This window comes from Caretta caretta, chromosome 1 (genome assembly GCF_965140235.1).
Source record: "Caretta caretta isolate rCarCar2 chromosome 1, rCarCar1.hap1, whole genome shotgun sequence".
NCBI classification, from domain to species: domain Eukaryota; kingdom Metazoa; phylum Chordata; order Testudines; family Cheloniidae; genus Caretta; species Caretta caretta.
In genome coordinates, this window is record NC_134206.1 from 85,465,374 (window position 1) to 85,478,103 (window position 12,730).

Below are 12,730 nucleotides of genomic sequence, written 5' to 3' on the forward strand. Positions count from 1 at the left end.
CTTATCTTTAATGACAAGTTATAGGGCTGCCTGAGAATCTCACGTTCAATAACTAGTTTTCAATATGGCTGACAAGAGTCTTCATAGTCTTAATTTGTTCTGACCATGCAAAGTTAATATTGTAAAAGCCAAATAAATTCAAGATAATCACAAGAGTTTGTATACTATCTGTTTTGTAGTGAATGATGTAGTGACGAATATTCTTCTGCACACCACTGAGAACATATTGATGCATAGATTCTGTAAATGTAATCAAAGGATACATTTGGTTTAATGTAGCTATTCCAATCTGACGGTGATATAGACATTATTGAAAATCATTGTCATTTGCTGTGGTGACCTGAATTATGTGATCATAATCTTTTATATGGGACAAATTCTGAAAGGTAATAAGCACCTGGTACTCCCACTGAAGTCAATGGCCGTTGAAGGCCTTCAGAACTTTGTAGGACTCAATACCTCCAAAATCAGGCTTTGATGTGTGTTAACAATTTTTCCCACAAAGATTTCTATTTGTAGTAACCAGTATCACTCATGAACACATCAGAAGAACTTGGAGGATAAAATGAAGAGTCCTCCAGGCCAAAAGGGTGATCATTAACATTTAACATTTCCTCTCATATTGAAAAATTGACAGGCAGGAGTTTTGGGAGGTGTGCAGTTGAAATCTAAGATGTGAGACTTTCATCTTCTGACTTTCTCTTCTGTAACCAAAGGTTTACGCCTATTTAGGCAAATCTGGGTGTATGCTTCGTACCATTTATCTCTGATTTAATCTGATTTTCTCTGGATTTTTTAATAACACTTTGTTGTATGTAAGATACTTAAACTGCTCTAGACTAAGCCACTAACCTGTGTCTCCGGTAGTGAGTCACCATCCTCTGGCTGCTGATTTTTCAGCTGAAGCATAGCTTGGGTTCCTGGCAAAGACACAGAAGGTGTTCCATCCCATAAGGTGCTGTCAGTGCTCTGGCTACAGTTGGACCAATGCATGGGAGAGGCTTAAATATCATAGAGAAGAGACCAGTATGTGCAGATGAAGATATATGAGAGCACTAAATCTAACCCAGAACTTTTCCTTTGGTGCAACATGACCCCAAGAGGAGATAACATGCAACAGCAGAAAAAGAAAGAAGGGTGCTAAGACCCAGCTGGAACAAGGGCAGGGAAGGAAAGGAGCAGCTCACTCCCTCTCTTTTCCTTCCTGATGCCTCTCCTCCATGCAGTTTTGAAGCATCTCCTTAGCCCTCCCTGATGGTGTCCTCCCAGTGTGGTGCAGCCCATGCTTTCCTATGGACAGGGCTTAAATTCCTTAATCTACCCATGGAGATTGCACCTTCTATAACTATGCATACGTTAGAGCTCTCTGAATAGTAAGAAAACTGATTTGCTAATTTTCTTTTGTGCATAAAAGTCTGTGTTCCTTGGGTTCAAACTGTTCATTATTCACGAGTCCTCTGAAAGCTGACATATATTCATGAGAACATCTGAGAATCTAATCTAATTATAGCACAATTGTTCATCTAAAAATTCACATTGGAAGTTTGTTACTCCTTAATTGTTCTTTGTTTTTTGTTGTTGTCCTGTAGAAAATGTTTTAATCATTCAGTGAGGGAGCAGAAACAATACTATGAAACTTAGGCAACCTGTCAGCCAACATGAATAATGAATAGCAAAAAGGGAATAGTCAAAGTGAACACATTACAAACAACCCATTGACTGAAAATTACTTTTCCAAACTATACAGTGAATAAGAACAATGGATACACTAGTAGAAAATCAGGGATTGGACTGAGTACAATTTGCTGCCAAAAAGGACTCATTCTGTCTGTCTGTTTCTCTTTTTAATCTCAAATATTATTTTTAACAAATATTTGCAATGGTCTTGTAAGCTTTTCCATACAAACAGAGAAGTTAAGGAAGCTCTGCATGGGTCTAACCATCAGGAGTATCTAGCAGGATTAAAGCCATTATTTGTAACTAGCAGTTTGACCACCTCTAGTGTGGATAGCTAATAACTTTTCAAATTAAGTGAAAAAATTAATATCTGCCTTGTATATAAAGCAAATATATTGGCAAGCTGTCTGTGTATTTGTGCTGAATGTTCAATTAACTGGAATAGCTGTAAATGGAATGCTGAAGAAAGCATGTATCCAAATGCATTATTGCTGAGATGACATCTTTGAAAATGGCAGATATATCTGGTATTGGTTTCTTATACTCCATCCTCTAGATGCTTCTACTGCTATTCAGGGAGCAAGCACCATGTCCCACTGGTAATTGCTAATGGTGTCACACAAAAAATGATGTGGGAAACTTGCTCAGGGGAAAACAATCAAGATTGAGAAACAACAGGTCAGATACTGCACAAATATTCATTTGAAGAAGAAATAATTGAAAAGAATTCAGCCCACCACCAAAACAATAAATACATTAAATGAATGTTTTCCTTCTTCCAAAGGGCATTTGACACTGACCATAAATCACCATTTGCTGTGGGACTTGCAACTTACTGGCTCCCTGAAAAGGTAGATAAGCAATTGTCTACACAAAAGGTCTCTGTGCTGGGAATCAACAGATAATTCAAAGTGGTTAATTCAGAGGATAAGACATGCTTGGTGTATTGATGCTGGTTCTGGTGGGATACAACTGAGAGTGCCAATTCAGGATAAATTGCTTAAAGCAGGGCAGTTACAGCCCAAGGGTCAGGTTTTTCCACCTCTAAGGCAAAACAACCCAGCCAGAAAGATAGGACTTTGGTTTTACCCCACTGGCTAACCACAAGTCACACAAGCAATTCCCTCAGACACTCCAGTTTCCCAGTATCTCCACCAGTGCCACTTGTTAGGGGGATGAATGGTTATGGAAACCAATACCCCAGTAAAAGAAAAAAGGTTTTCTCGATCCCAAAGGACCAAGCCCCAGACCCAGGTCAATATACAAAGCAGACCTTACCCACAAATCACCCTGTTGCCAATCCTTTAGACTCTAAAATCTAAAGGTTTATTCATAAAAGGAAAAAGATATAGATGAGAGCTAGAATTTGTTAAGTGGAATCAATTGCATACAGTAATGGCAAAGTTCTTGGTTCAGGCTTGTAGCAGTGATGGAATAAACTGCAGGTTCAAATCAAGTCTCTGGAGAACATCCACAGCTGGGATGGGTCTTTCAGTCCTTGGTTCAAAGCTTTAGGGTAGCAAAGTCCCTCCAGAGGTATGAAGCAGTATTGAAGACAAGATGGAGGAGCTGCAGCAGCTTTTTATATTCTCTTGCCATGTGGTCTTTCTTTGTTCCAAAGACAAGCTGTCCATCACATGGCATGGAAAAACCTCAGATTTCTGTCCATAGGCATGTCCCTGCATACCTTGCTGAGTCACCAGGCATGTCTGCCTTCTTTCAGTGGGTCACTTGTATAGCTGATGGTCCTTAATGGGTCATCAAGCAGACTAGGCAGAGCTGACACCAAATTGTCTTGGGTGTCACCGAGAAGCATAGCATAAGTTTGAAATACAGACAGTATAGAGCCAATATTCATAATTTTAACTACAAAAATGATACACACCTATAGACAGCATAATCATAACCATCACACCATAACCTTGTCTGAGACACCTTATTTGACCCCCTTTATACAAGATTTGGTGCCAGTACAGGGCCCTGGTTGCAACAATGTTCTATATGGTCCCAGTTCAAGTCAATAATTTCACCCTTGGATATCTGAATCTGTCTTTCTTGGTGTGGAAATTAATTCAGTAACAAGAATACTGGTAGATGATTTACGACTTGTTACTGCATAGCACAGCACCAAATTCTGTCTTTAAAATAGATTAAAATTTTGCCTTTCCAGGTTTTGGCTCTCATATGGTAGCCAATGGCATTACATTGTAGTTAGTATAGGAAGGCTAAAGTTCTAATATAGGAAGTTTAATAGCAAAACTGAGCCATCATGGAGTGAAATCTGTTTAACTCCAAGGTTGGTGAATGTTCCTTCAGTTTAAAAGCTACTTTTTTGTAGCAGTATCAAAAACAAAGTGTGATGGTTGAAGAACTTAGGCAAGTTAGCAAGTACTAGGAGAAAACTAGGATTGATTGATTTGTATATGTATTGTATTTAAAACTTGTTCATAGAGGGCCAGTTTGTAGCTGTGCTGCATGCCACCACAAGGGATAAGAGGCCGTGAGGCACCCCCTTATTATCATGATTCAGCTATCCCTATGGAGGGTAGTAGTATGAAGGGAAGAGCTCCTCCACAAGGCCATTACGTCTTTCCTGAATGGAAAGTGGAAGGGTTAAGGTATGGGTGGATCCCCACAGTGTACTGAGGGACAGAACGTATACCAGGCATAGTGCTGGTATATCATTTGACCCCCTACAGCAAGTGAAGACTGAGGCAATATGCCCTGTGGCTAGAATGCTGGATTGAACCCAGGAGACACCTGGCCTGCCAGGTGACCTTAGACAAGTCAATTTAACTCCCTGGGACTCACTTTCCCATCTGTCACCAGAATAATGATACTGACTTCCTTTGAAATGAGCTTAGAGATCTATGAATCAAAAGCACTATATAAGACTGAGGTATGATTTATTTATTTGTCACTCAGTCACAGTCTGCTTTCTGGTCTGCTTGTGGGACATTGCAACAATGTATGGCACCAAACAAGGGGTTTGTGGCAAAACCACAATTTCCCGCCTGCTAAATGTTGTGAAGTCCATATTATTCACGTGCACTAAATACTTCCCCCTGTAGTGTTTTTCATCCTGTACGATATATATTATTGAAATACCATCACAATAATATTAAACAGGATGTCAGTTATCCCAAAGTATTCATGAAATGCCATGAAGTCCAATAATTACAATCATAAGTCAGTAAAAAGTCCATAAAGTACAAAAGTTAAAATATTAAGTGAAAATATTACTAACAGTGAATTATGCCATGAGTATGAAGGAGAGAGAAGAAAACAGAAAGAAAACCTAAAAAAAAATAAAAGAATAAAAAAGAATTAGGCACGAAAAGGGACATGTGAGTAAAATTAAATATTTTAGTAATGTAATATATTAAATTATACTTAATAATGTAAGACAAGAATTGCCCCATATACAAGGAAATGGTCAGATTCTGTTGTCACATACACTACACTAAACTGCATCAGCAAAGCAGGCCTCAAGCTCAATAGGTCCAAATGCAAATTTAGACAAACTGAACTCTCCTTTCTGGGGCATACAATTTCACAGGCTGGACTAAAACCTGATCCAGATCATATCCTGGCAATTTCAAATGCTCTTCCTCCAATAGATTTGCAAACCTTATGTTCCTTCTTGGGTCTTACCTCCTGGTATGCAAAATTCATTCCCAATTATGCTTCTGTCATTGAACCGTTACGAGAATTACTATAGAGAAGTTCAACCTTAGTGTGGACAATGGATGCACATGCTAGGTTCAAAACAGTGAAAGACTTGATTGTACATAGTCCAGAACTTGCACTATTCAGTCCTGCATTGCCCACAATTGTAACTACTGATGCTTCTGATTATGGACTTGGGGCTGTCCTCACACAACTTCATAAGGACAACACAGAGAGGACTGTTGCATTTGCTTCAAGGACACTAAATAATGCTGAGAGGAAATATTCTACAGTCGAAAAAGGAGCACTTGCTTGTGTCTGGACTACTGAAAAATGGAGAACTTACCTGTGGGGCCGCACGTTCAAGTTGCTCACAGACCACAGCCCTTTGATGATGTTGCTCACTACAAAAGGACTGGGAAGAGCAGGATATCGTATTGCTCGATGGTCTGCAAGACTACTCTCTTTCAATTATGAACTGGAATATAAGTCTGGAAACCAAAATGTGGTAGCTGATTGCCTTTCTCGCCTGCCTTTGCCTTCACCAGATGGTCCACCGGAGGATGTAGTAGTTGCGCTTATTACAAGCGCTCTTACTACACTTACAAAAGAACAATTTCAAGCTGCTTGTTCAGCGTGTCCAATTCAACAAAAACTACAGGAATTTCTGACAAAGAGATGGCCCAGTAACCCTAAAAACCTTGTCCCAGTTTTGCTGCCTTATTTTAGAGTTTGGGATGAACTTTCGTTGCTCGATGGCTGTGTGCTACGAGGTACACACTGGCTACTTGTGCCAGAAGAATTACAGTCAAAACTCATACACCTGGCACACGATACTCATCAAGGAATTGTCAGAACCAAACAATGACTACGGGATCTGTATTGGTGGCCAGAGATGGACTCTCAAACTGAAGCTCTCATAAAATTCTGTGTCACTTGCCAAATGCATGATAAGACAGCAGTGATATGTACCCTGCCATTACAGCCTGTTCCTCGTCCTGAATCTGCATGGGAAAAAGTGGCGATTGACATTGTAGGACCCTTTGAAACTGCTCCAAGTGACTGCCATTATGCCATCACTTTAATAGACTATTTCAGTAAATGGCCTGAGGTAGCGTTTACATCCCATATCTCTTCTGCTACAGTAATTAAGTTCTTCTCTTCAGTTTTTAGCAGGGAAGGTAACTCCAAAGAACTGGTTTCAGATAATGGTAGTCAATTTACTTCCCTGGAGTTTGAAACTTTTTTAGCAGAGAGGAACCTTTTTACACAGAAGGTCATCCCTATATTACCCTCAAGCCAATGGGGAAATCAAACAGTTTAACAGAAGTTTGAAAGAGAGTTTGCAAACAGCTAAACAGGAAGGGCCATTGTGGATAACATTCACTACTGATTTCTTGCAAGCATACCGGGCTACACGACATGCCACAAAGCAAAGATCACCTGCAGAGTCACTGCATTGGAAACAGATGAATACTAAACTGAATATTGCTGGATTGTTAAAGGCACCACCTGATGCCCCAACCAAGGATGATGTGAGAAAAACAGTTGAACTGGAACCAAGCAAAGTATAAGGCTTCACAGTCAGGTGCTGGGGTGCTAAGGAACCAAAGTTTCAGTGTGGTTCCTTCATTAGAATACGAAAACCTGGATTTTTACACAAAGGGGACCATAAATTCACAGCTCCTCTTAAAATCATAGAGAAGAAGGGACCTTACCGCTATTGACTTTCTGATGGGTGGGTATGGAATGCTTCTTATCTTGCACCTGCCTATGCACCAAGAGGAGATTATGCCAACACCCAGTCTGCATTGGATGACTTCACCATAGTATCAACACAAGAAGACATTGCACTGGAACCAGGTCTTGAGAGACGGCCTATCAGACCCAGATGACCACCTGTCTGGACTAGAGACTATGTTATGTAGTATCTACAGTGTTTTCAGTGTAATATTTCTGCCAACAGTATAGTGTCTTGTTTCATATTTGTTCCTGTGGTTAGAACAACACTGTTTATTTTAATTGGGGTAGTTTCTTAAGAGAGGAGGGAATGTGGTGTTTAGATGCTGCTTGTAATGATTAGAACTGGGAGCACTGGCTGTTGGGAGTCTGAAAGGACAGGCAATAGGAAGGGGGAGGAAGTTGAGGAGGCAGAGTGAGAGCTACTGAGGGTGCAGCAGTAGCTTGGTAAAGAGGTTTCCACTTTAAAAATAAAGTCCTGTTGAAGTTTGTTAGTACCTTGTCTGGTTGCTACAACAACTGGCAAATAGTCCTTCATAGATTCCAAGACCTAAAAGAACCATTGTGATTACCTAGTCTGACCTGTATAACATAGGCCATAGAATGTCCCCAAAATAATTCCGAACTGGAGCATAGCTTTTAGAAAAACATCCAATTTTAATTTTAAAATAGTCAGTGGAGGAGAATCCACCAAGACTCTTGATAAATCATTCCAACAGTTAGTTACCCTCACTGTTAAAAAAATATGCATTATTTCCGCTCTGAATTTGTCTAGTTTCAACTTGCAGCCATTGGATCATGTTTATACCCGTGTCTGCTAGATTTAAGAATCCATTGTTCCCCTTGTAGGTACGTAAACTATAATCAAGTCATCCCTTATCCTTCTCTTTGTTAAAATAATTAGACTGAGCTCCTTGAGTCTATTCCTATGAGGCATGTTTTCTAAGTCTTGTATCATTCCTGTCACTCTTCTCTGAACTCTCTCCAATTTATCAACATCATTTTTGAATTGTGGGCACCAGAAATGGACACATTATTCCAGCAGTGATTACACCAGTATCAAATACAAAATAATCTCTCCTCTCCTACTTGAGATTCTTAATGGACTCTATGACAGTGGAGGTTTGATGTAGCAAAGCTCCACTCTGCCACACTCCTTTCTTTCCCTTACCTTATGTCTCCTTAATAGGCGGGGAGTAGCAATGAAAGAAGATTTGGCAATGGTACAGCAATACCAGCAGGAAGTTCCCCTCTGACAGGGCAACTATCTGATAGCCACTTGCAGCCAAATTGTGGTCAATTTAGATCATGAGGAGGTACAATTCCAGTGAGAATCTTGTCCAGTTTGTTGCCATTATGCTAATTAGCAACCAGAGATGGGCATATACCAAAATCAGGGAACCAAATGCTCTCAAATACTGATGCGGGAAAAGTAAATTTTAAAACATTTTCAAACCTTACTCTAATTTCATTGAGACTCCTTGGGAGGTACTATAGCAGGAATGTGGCTGGCAGAATCTGAGCTTAAGTACTGCAGAAGTTAGTAGGCAATAGTTATTACTGTCCCATTTCTACACGGAATAAGTTTAAGGTCACGTTTAAGTAGTGTTTGGGCTTTGTTTTGTGTGACATTCTGTACCCCAAAGCAACACCCTGGCACCCCTATATTCACCGTGGTAATATAATTAGGATGCATTTTGTGCAAAGTCTCCTTGTGTGATATCATTTTAGAAGTCTTGATCTGTTGAACATTAATATCCTGTTGGATTGTATGTGCTATCATTGTATGTGAAGTTTGAAGTTTGCCATGTTTGTGTTACTAAAATACGTTGTAAGGTTGGGAACATCCACAATCAGCCTTTCAGGTACAACAATGGGGCAGCCAGACACTGATGATGGCCCATTAAGGAGAACACACACTCACAAGGGCTACCCCAGGAACTGTATACAATGGATTCTTCTTAGAGAGAACATGTAGACAATGGAGACTGCTTAAGTCAGGTCATTGCAAAAGATCTTTCCAGCAAGCTGGAGAAACCTATAAAGGAGGGGAAGTGAACTCATCATTTGTCCTCACTCCCCTTTCAACTCAACACCTGAAAACACATCTGGAGAACAAAGACTGAACTGGGGAGGTGGGCTCAGGCTGAAAAGGAGAATCCCAGATTGTGTATAAATAAACGATACCATTAGTGTGATACACTGCTTGATTTAAATTGTGTCTAGTTTATAGAACTTGGAGTCCAATTTTACTTTTATTTCTTAGGTAACACTTTTGATCTGTATGCTTACTACTTGTAATCACTTAAGATCGATCTTTCTATAGTTAATAAATCTGTTTTATATTTTACCTAAAACAGCGCATTTTGCTTGAAGTGCTTGGGGAATCTGCTCAGTGTACAAAAGCTGGTGCACTTCAACTGTCCTTTGTGGAAGTGGCAGAGTGGGTAATGAATTTACTCTGGTCAGGCTTCTGACCAGGGCAAGATAGTACAACTCTGGGGTCTTAGGCTGGGGAGCTGTGAGGAATTGGCTGAAGCCTTTCTATTGTTGGTTCATGAGTGGCTGGCAAAGCATTCATGTAGCACAACTGGGTGTGTCCCTGCCTATGGATGTCTGTGTAAGTGCAATACCTGGAAAGGTTTACAGCTTGTCACAGCATCACAATGTGAGAGGGAGCCCAGGTTGGTAAGCCAGAGGACTCAGCAGTACCCTAGCTCCAGGTTGCACACCGGGAACCCATCACATTTTGTTTTGTTTTTTGTTGTTGTTTTATTTGTGGATTTCCAGGGGCACTCAGTAATTTGAGCTAAAAGCCCACTTCAGCAGGAGACTTAATCATTTGCTTAAGTTTAAGCATGTTAGTAGTTCCATTGAAGACAAAATATTATTGACTTTCTAACTGATGCCTGTGGGACTATTCATGTGCTTACATTTATGCACATTTTAAGCACTTTACTAAATTGGGGCCTAAGTCATCAACTTCAGACCTGCACAGTTAAAGATGTCCACAGTAAATGCAATTACCTCTTGGCCAAGAAAATGATACTTGGGATTTTGTGGTAAATTTGAGCTATAAAAGGATTAAGTGCATTGATCCCTTTCTACTTTTCATAGCACCTTGTTTTCATTTAACTTCAAAAATAAACATGAAAAACAAAGCTCCTATTTTCTCTTCATGATCACTGGAAGAACGACAAGAACAGAGGACAATATCAGTTATGTACTGCTTTCATTTATTCTTTAAAAGATATACTGTTTCACCTTTTTCTTTCTCAAGTTTATTGGGAGACTTGTAAAGAAAGAAAAAGAAATCAATGCAGAAAAATAAAAGTGAGGATTTTAAAGCTTCAGATCATCTATTATCTATGTCAAATGACTTGAGATCACAAAAACACCCACTGGAAAGATAAAATCAATGGGTCTAATTCTTCTTTCACACCAGTTTTACGCTAGTGTACTTCCATTCCCTTCAGTGACCCTGCTTTTGTTTTGTTTTGTTTTGCCTTCCTCTGCAGCATGGGGCAAGGAACACTTATTGGTTTCAACTAGAGTAAATTATGGATCCTCAGTGACTTGAAGTTTTTAAATAAAGATTTGAGGTCTTTAGTAACTCAGCCAGAGGTTATGGGCCTGTTCCAGGAGTGTATGGGTGATGTTCTGTGGCCTGCAATGTTCAGGCAGTCAGATTGGATCAGGGGTTGGCAACCTTTGGCAGGTGGCCCATCAGGGTAATTCCCTAGCAGGTTGTGAGACAGTTTGTTTACATTGACAGTCTGAAGGCACAGCCCCCTGTAGCTCCCAGTGGCTGTGGTTCGCCGTTCCAGGCCAATAGGAGCTGCAGGGGGCCTTGCCTGCAGATGATAAATGTAAATGTAAAAAGTATGGGTGAGGTCCCTGTGGACCGCACCACTTCCCACAGCTCCCATTGGCCAGGAACGGCAAACCACGGCCACTGGGAGCTGCTGGGGACCGTGCCTGCAGACCATAAATGTAAATAAAATGTCTCGTGACCCGCCAGCGGATTACCCTGATGGGCTGCGTGCTGAAGGTTGCCAACTCCTGGACTAGATGATCATTATGGTTCCTTCTGGCCTTAACGTCCATGAGTCTATAAATTGTTCCTGACGTATGTATGAAAGTGGAACTTAGTGAATGGCTTTTACAAAGGCAGATTTTAACTCATAAAAATGTGTTCACAGAATCATAGAAAGTAAAGTCCTGATTTTCCACTGCCTGGCACTTTGTGTATTCCTTTGCACCTGTGCAAAGTGGGGGTAAAACACAACCAGATTAAATGGCAGAATATTACAATCACTTTGCACAGGTGCAAATGACTATAGTGTCAAGCAATGGGAAATAAGACATTTCAGCAAGAAAAAACATATCACACCATCTATTCCATGACAGTGTAATGCTCGTACATTCTAGTATATATAATGAATGGATATATATTCAAGTGCTTTGTCCAGTTGCATTTTAAAATAGTCCAATGATGGGGCTTTTTTGTAACTGTAGCTGGAGCCTGGACACTGGGGTCCCTCCTCCCTCATGGGATCCCAGAGCTCTGGCTTAATCCAGAGCCCGAACACCTCCCCAGCAATTTTACAACCCTGCAGTCCAAGTCCCACTAGCCGGAGTCAGCTGACCCAGGCCAGCTTCTGGTGCTTAATTTCTCTGTAGACATACCCTAAGTGTCCATGCTGCTATGTGTCTTTTGAATTACTCAATACAAATATTGCATGTAGTTAAACCAGATCACTTTTGTTATGGGTGTGATATATGCAGAACTGACAAAGCACCTGCCATGACTAACATCTTATCAAGTAGTAAAAATCAAAGCACATCTATTTTAAATAAATGATCAAAAAAAGAGTCCTGCCATGATACAGGGAACTAGACTAGATGACCTCTCGAGGTTCCTTCCAGTCCTATGATTCTATTCTTCTTGCCCTGTGTAGTCATTCTTTCCTCTAGTGTGCAGCTCCTTTGGTTCCCTATGTGATGAGTTGTCCCCATTCAAGGTACCACCCGATATATTGAGATACCACTTAGCCTGCCTGTTCTTCCAGCCTGGGCCCTCTTTATCTTGTCTTTCTGAGCCAGGCTCTTAAATTGCCTCTAGCACACACACAGTCAGGGCCACACCCATCTTTAGAAAGTTACAGTCACTGAGATTAGCTCTGGGAAGGTTCAGTTTAAGGGACATGCCCCAGCACTCAGGTGCCCACATCCCTTGGAGTGTAGACCCAAAGGAGAAAGATGTACACAGCCTCTTGCCCCTCCCCCCATATGAATTGCACAAACTAGGTTATATTAAAAACAAGAAATAAGTTGATTAACTACAAAAGGTAAATTTTAAGTGATTATAAGGGCTAGCAAACAGATCAGAGCAGATTGCCTAGTAAATAAACAAAACCGCAAACTGAGCTTAACACACTAGATAGGTAATATATAAATTAGCAAATTCTCACCCTGAGTGATAAACAGGCTGGCATTCTTAAGGCACAAGTTGCCTTGACTTTCCCAGGTTTTCATACACAGGCTAAAAATCCTTCTAGCCTGGAACCATCACTTTCCACAGTTCAGTCTTTGTTCCTCAGGTGTTTCCAGGTTTGTTGTTGTAGAGAGAGTGAGGTACCCC

The 12,730-nt window shown here is 40.5% G+C and overlaps 1 long non-coding RNA gene across 3 annotated transcripts in view; it reads left to right on the forward strand.

Annotated features, from left to right (window-relative positions):
• Window positions 1–12,730, forward strand: part of LOC125637927 (uncharacterized) — a 210,578-nt gene that overhangs the window by 167,096 nt on the left and 30,752 nt on the right. For 2 of the 3 annotated variants that reach the window (XR_012668826.1, XR_012668827.1), the window contains one exon: window positions 868–9,705. The exons of the other annotated variant lie outside the window; for it this stretch is intronic. This is a non-coding gene — a long non-coding RNA (uncharacterized LOC125637927). Of the gene's footprint in view, window positions 1–867; window positions 9,706–12,730 lie in introns of those variants that run through there. 3 annotated transcript variants of the gene reach the window in all.